General features: G+C 39.7%; 1 pseudogene; it reads right to left on the reverse strand.

Moving 5' to 3' along the window:
• Positions 1-12: 12 nt before the first annotated feature.
• On the reverse strand, positions 13-4246 carry LOC121760555 (annotated as a pseudogene).
• Positions 4247-7514: the final 3268 nt, after the last annotated feature.

Genomic DNA, 7514 nt, shown 5'->3' on the forward strand with positions numbered 1-7514 from the left:
AATAGGTATGAATCAAATTGTCAATATTTTTCTCCCTACAACAACAGCTCCAAGAAATTGACATACTTAACCAAAGATCCAACAAATTGGATTATAATAGTAGTAAATGTAAAGAGACTTAATCTTACCCAAAAATTCAATATCTTTCAGGATGGACTTGATGTCCATTCTAGGTTCCTGGGAATCCAAATTGGAGGATGAAGATTCCCTTTTCGTTCCTTTCCCCTTCATAGTCATACCTTTTTCCTAACCGAAAAACAAGCAAGATCTTCAATCCAACAAAATACATGAAACAAACCCAACCAGATAAATTGAATTTCGCAGTGGATAAACGATTGCCTCCTCTTATAAAAACAAATAGTTCAAAAATTTATAACTAGGTTATAAGTTCCTGCAGTTAGCATTGGAAAATTTGAAAAAGTAAAAAACGCAAGATGTAATAAGGGTAAAGGATTACCGCGTGGCTGAAACAATCTGTGGATGGCAACTGCAGAATCTGCTTTACTTTCGCTTATTCAGTATTTCTGCGCAGGAATCAGGGCTTGTGGAGATGAAGACTTAAGATGGCGGCGGCATATGCACAACAGAAGAAATTGATTTTATTTAAATACTTTTATTATTCAAATATTTTTTCCTGTCATAAAATTAATCAAGAAATTTAAATTTATTGAAAAATTATGAAGTTTGAAATTATTTTCAAGTTCTATAGGAGTATATCAAAGAGTCATTTATTTACAATGAAATTATATAAATTATAAGAAAAAAATTAAAATGAAACTATTTAAATCAGTAAGTTTAAATTTATTTGCATTAAAATTACATTTCGATTGACTAGTTACTAGTCATCATTAACAATAAAAAAATTTCAAGAATTTGAAGAATATATCAATAGTCAGACTATAAAATCAGAATAAATTTATTTTATTATAAACGGATTTTAAGTCAATATGCAAAATTAGAAATTGGTGAAAATTATAAAATTTACATGCAAATTGCATGTAATGCAGAAATTTTATGATTTGTTATTCAAAATTTACAATGAATGAAATAAACCTAAAATTTATTATTTTTGTGATTTAATAGAGTTTAACTATTTAATCAATCATATATAGATTGTAGAGAGATACTCCATAATTAAGGATTTGCATCAAAATTTAAAACTATAAACATTTAATCAACTCTATTGTCGTCCCCCAATTTTGCATACTACTGTAGTTTAATTTTGATTTTGAAAATCTGTTTCATTATGAGTTTGAATGACATACTATAAATTAAGTATGGCTATTGTAACAATCATCTAAACATATAGTAATTAATTAATGGTATTAAAGGGAAAATATAGGTAAAAAGAATGAAGCAAAAATACAATTTCTATGAAAACTCAACAACAAAACTCTGTATTTATTGTATCATCAGAAGAAATAAAACAAAATTGAACAACACTCAGCACATCAATGGAGTGATTTCCCATCGGTTTCAGCAGACCACGATGGCGGAGAACTGAAGTAACGGCGGAGCTGCTTAGTCAAAATTGCATCCGCAGGACTGCAAAACCACATCCATGGCTCCGGCTTCATCCCCGCAGGAATAGACGACGACGACCGAGAATTGAAATTGCCTAAATAAGTGCGGACCATTTTTCCCCTTGTCCCAACTTAAGAGTCCTGTTTTGCCATTTCCGTCCTTTCCAACTTAAAAGTCGTATTTCACTTTTACCATAAATGGTAAGTAGGCCCTACATTCCACCAACTTGTTCCACTCACACTTTATTATTAAATAAATATATATAAGTGAAACTCATATTTCATTAACTTATTCAACCCAATTTTCTTTACATTTCTTAAAATCCATGTCCTAACTAATTAGGACTCTTAAGTTGGGACGGAGGGAGTATATAAGTGTGATGAATCTTCACCTTCCCTTGCTGGTTCCACTTCCGGTGGAACAGGAGGATGACCATGGACGCGAGCTTGTTGAACGCCAACGTGCAGATGTCGTGGTGCATGAACTTTGTGAGGGATATGGCGGTGAACTGCTGGATGGTGAGGTCGCCGGCGTACTGCTGCTCGAAGGAGGTGAGGATGTCGATCATTTTCTGGGCGCGGCCTTCGCCGGTGGATTTCTGGCCGAGCTGGTGGTCGATCAGCTGGGGGTTGGCCCGGCCCGTGAGCTCCAAAAGATGGAGGGCGTACACCGCCATGGGGCTTTCCTCGCTGGGGTAGGAAGCTTCGAGAACTTTCTGGACGGCCACGGCGTCATCGACACGGTGGGTGGGTGCAGACGAGCATGCGGAGCTCTGAGTTGATGGAGGTGTGTTGGATGTCTCTTTTCTGGTAGCCGGTGTACATTCTTGAGTAGTCGTATAATGATTTCACGATTACACTTGATGCCGCCACTTGTATTAGTACTGATGTGGTAAGCATCGAGAATGTCTCTCGATCATACGTCTATGCTTCACCACAACAAAAAATATTTAGTCAATGAGAAATTATTTAATTATAACTAGCAGCAACCCTTCAAGTTTATGACTGGTATTGTTCCTACTTCCTCCCTCCATCCCCGATTAATTGTCACTATTTTTCATTTCGGTCTGTCCATCAACAATTGTCACATTTCATTTTTACCATAAATGGTAAGTAGGTCCCATATTCTACTAACTCACTTCACTCACATTTTATTATAAAACCAATATAAAAAAGTGGGTTCCACATTCCACTAACTTTTTCACCCTACTTTTCTTTATATTTCTTAAAACTCGTGCCCGGTCAAAGAGTGACAATTAATCGAGGATGGAGGGAGTTTAAATTAAACAGTTTCTAATAGTATAAAAGCTAAGCAACAACTAAATGAGAGATAAAAGAGCACCTGATTAACATAATTGTAGTAGTAAAAAGCCATCTGCACAACTCCTTGAGCACTCATGATGAAGGAAAGCGCCACCGCATCTTTCTTTGGCACTTTACAAACCACTGCCGGCACGAACACAGACACCAGCTTCATCCCCAAACACAACCCCACTACCACCCAAACCATCCCAACAAACTCCAAATCAAAAAGCTCAACCAAATTCACATTCATCCCACAAAAAGTAACCAACAACGGCGCCAACAATCCACTAGGGTTTCAAGCCTGTCCACCAGGGTCGCCCCTTCGGGCACAGCCAACCCTAGCAAAAAGGGGCTGTACTGATAGTTCAACCCGACGTTATCAGTAAGCAACACCACCACAAACACCAAGAAAGCCATGATGACCACATGAAAGCGACTAGCCGGCTTCCCCTCAGGCGTGTTCTGGATGATCCAGAGACTCAGCGGGCGCCCAACGGACAAGATGAAGAGGATCAAGCACATTGTCATGAAGGTGGAGTGGATCATGATGACATTCGCAAAGCTCATGATCCCGACCCGGCCATAGGTGATGAGAGTGGAAGAGAGGTTGCTAACCATGTCACTGATTAGGGCCGAGGCTAGGGAGAGTCGGCCTAGCTCGGTGTTCATGATCTTGAGGTCGACGAGCATGGAAGCGATGACGGGGAAGGGGAAGAGGTTTTGGATGGAGATGATGGTTTTGTAAGCTGGGATTCGGTACTTGTGGATTTCGGTTTGTTGGAGGACGGTCATGATTAGGGATCCGCCTAGGGGGAGGGTGACGGCAAGGACTCCGATGGTCCACGCCTTGATGCCGGTTCGGAGCACGGTTAGGGGATCCATCTTGACGCCGCTAAGGAAGATGAAGAAGATGTAGCCGATTTTGGAGAGTAAGTCTAAGTAGACATCTCCTTCTTGTGGGAATAATGCTTCGTCTACATATGCATATCGTCCTAGAATGGTTGGCCCAAGTATGATTCCAGCCTGATCACATATATCAATACATTATTATGTTGCAATTTAGTCATATATCTCCGTTTGTGGAAACAAAAAAAAAATGGTGGGCTTAATTGAACAGCTTTTAATTAAAATAAGCAAAGAAAAGAAAATGGAGGAGACTGGGATTAGAGAGAGACGAGGATCTCGGAGACGAGGCGGGGCAAATGGAAGCGACGGAGCAATAGATGAAGAGATTGGGTGATGAGGAAAATGATGGCGAGCTGAAGCTGTAGGCGGGGCAGAGCAAAGCCAAGGAAGGGTCTGCTTCCGGCGGAGCCCCAAACGCCGGCGGAGTGCACAGCCGCATCGACATAGCAGAAGTCACTGGTGGTGATGTTGCCGGGCCGCTCTTCTCCGCCATGCCCGGTTGTACCATCCATCGATCATATGCATATGTATATATATGTATATGTATTCAGTTTCCAACCCCCTACCTACCTAGATACCTTTCTTATTGTTTGTTGGAGGAGGACATAAATTCAAGCTCTAGAATTATCTCCGGTTAAGGGTGAAGTTCCCTTAACACGATAAAACGGTAGTCGCGGGAGCTTTGCCCGTCGATCAAACCAAAATTTAGGATTGCAAAAGAAAGTAAAACATGATAAAAGGAAAATAAGATAATTTGATATTTCTTGAATGAAGGAAATGAATAACAAAGTCCCTATTTATAATGCTAAATACCCTAACTTAGGGAATAAGAAACTAATTATATGGGAAAGATATGCAAATCAATAACTAACTAAATAATAGGGTAGAGGGAATATTCATAGAGATATGCTCATATCAACTCCCCCACGGTTGAAATCCACCTTGTCCTCAAGGTGGAAACCACGACACAACGAAGAGAGTTGAAAACAACAAGTTCGGCAAGATATCTCCTCCTGGATCAAACGCATACCGAATAGTTGAAGGTCTCCCTTCATTATTCCCATAAAAATACACCGAGTGATGACTCTAATTGAAAATTAGATGGCACCATTTGTTAACCAATTCTTGAGCATTTTTCTGGTTGCTCCTGGTCTCCTCATCCGGCTTAGACAAAATCATAATGTCCTTTCCAAGGTCATTTTTTCTTCAGTTGTTCCCTTTGACCAAACTGATCCAAACTAATTGGAGGATCAAAGAAATCCTCAGAATTGCAGCACGAACGTTGATGCATGGCAAACTCCCATCAGGTAGTAGCTTGAGCCAATTCTACATGGGAGTCAAATCTCCATGATCAGGCGGAGCTTCATCTTCTTCAACACACATATGCACAGATTTATCTTTTATAATCAAAATTGACTTCTCTTCCTCTACAAATTTCGATTCTCTCGCAACATCATCTTCCTGTACTTCCAAATTCCCATCAATATCAACATTTTCAACGCAACAAAAACGAGAAGAAGAATGTAGAATATTCTCCAAAGAATCATCAAATCCTTCCTCAACTCGATCACAGTCATGAATCAAAATCTCTTTCTTATTACACTCCAAAACATCCCCAGTTGAAGTCTTGGACAGAGCATAAGCCGACGAGCGATATTCCACTTGCCAAGGAATAACTTCTGATCGCGTATTTTGCAACGCAATGTACGGCGACGGCGTCGGCAGCTCGAGGGCGGTATCGGGAAGCAGCGCAAAGGGTGGTGGTGTTGTACTCGACTGCTGCAGCGGAGCCAATGAGTTGTAGGGGACTAAACCCGACGGCACCAGCGAAGCCTTGCTATTTCCTGATGGAGGAAGGTACTGAACGAGGTCCCCAGACCCAAAAATTTGGGAGCCGTACGGCTGTGCAGGTTCGGACAGCTCGGGAGGAAGCATGTTGTCGATGCGTCGGTCGGCTGCATCAAGGCGAGATTCCATCCTGTAGCACACTTCCAATAATTGTTGAAGCTGTGCGAGAATCGGATTTGCCGTGGTAGTAGCTGGACAAGGCTACCAACAGGTGGGCTGTCTAGTGGAATAGGGCAGTGGCTGATCATACGATGAGACCTCATGGAAGGGGCGTTGTCCCGGTGTCTCCCAGTAATTAGGCAAGTCCCAGCAGGTAGGATGGCGCCTGGGCGGTGGTGGCGAGTACATATCTGGATCGTAGGACAACGATGGCTGATATACGGTGGTCTGGCGCAGCCATGGCGGGTCCCAGGAAGTGGGTTGTCGGGCCTGGTATGACGGCGCATACGGCAGCTGTCCGTTGGGTGGGTCTGGTGGACGTCGCGGCTGCGCCCGAAGTTCCCACACGTGCGACTCCAATTGCGAGGGTGGTTGGCATGGCTGCCAATGATAATACTCAATTTGAGATGACCATGGCTGACCACTACGTTCATAGTCATTCCAATTTGAGTGTTGCAGATGATAATCATGTTGGAACTCCGCCGTGCGATCGGTGTCCAAAGCCGGCATGCCTAATTCGTGATTACTCACATAACGTGACATGGGGGCAGTAATTCGAAGGATAAGAACCAAATGAAAGCACCAATTGTTAAGGGTGAAATTCCCAACACGATAAACGGTAGTCGCGGGAGCTTTGCCCGTCGATCAAACCAAAATTTAGGATTGCAAAAGAAAGTAAAACACGATAAAAGGAAAATAAGATAATTTGATATTTCTTGAATGAAGGAAATGAATAACAAAGTCCCTATTTATAATGCTAAATACTCTAACTTAGGGAATAAGAAACTAATTATATGGGAAAGATATACAAATCAATAACTAACTAAATAATAGGGTAGAGGGAATATTCATTGAGATATACTCGTATAATCTCCTCTTTTTTTTATTGCAAATCATATTTTGATTGTTCTTGTTCTTTGTTCTTTGTTCTTAATGGGTGGACCTACAACAAATGTTCGCAGCCATATTTGACTTATTTTCATTATATTCCTCAAATAAACAATATGGAGTACATAGTACTACTAATATTTTTGTGCGAATCAATGCGACTGATCATAAGAAATACTACTATCAACATCTGGCAATTAAAGTTCTATTTTCTAATTTTGATGGGTTAGTAAATATTAACTCCACAATTAAGCTTCACATTTTATTTAACTCATTCTATTTATATTTTATAATAAAATTAATATACTCCTTCCGTCTCATTTTACTCATATTTTTCTATTTCGGCTCGTCCCAAACTACTTACACTATTTCTATTTTAATAAGAGTTATAGTTTTTAATTTATATATTATAGTTAATTAAGTATTACTGATATCTCATTACACTTAAAATACTAATAATTCAATTATACTAAAAAATCAATCTTATATTTATGGCCTAAATAGAAAAAGTGCGAGTAATATAAGACGAAGAAAGTATAAAAAATCTCATAATTTAACTAAATCTTTTAGGGTCATGACATTTCTTAAGTCTGCAAACGAAAATGAAGATTAGCTGTGTGTGTTGACTAAATGGAAATTGCCAATTGGAATTGTGAAATTGTGAAGATGATGGATGAAGTCAAGAATATTAGTATTAAAAATATATGCACTTAGTTAGATGTCTCAAGTATGCGCATGCATGTGTAATTCAAATTAAATACTCCACCCTCTATCCACCCTCTATATGCGAATAAGAATCCTAATTCCTTTTTTTATTATAAATATTAATAATACTCACATTTTACTCAAATTTCATTTAGTAGTTAGTATATATTTACAAGTTTG

The sequence above is a fragment of the Salvia splendens genome, chromosome 13, assembly GCF_004379255.2.
Source record: "Salvia splendens isolate huo1 chromosome 13, SspV2, whole genome shotgun sequence".
Taxonomy (NCBI): domain Eukaryota; kingdom Viridiplantae; phylum Streptophyta; class Magnoliopsida; order Lamiales; family Lamiaceae; genus Salvia; species Salvia splendens.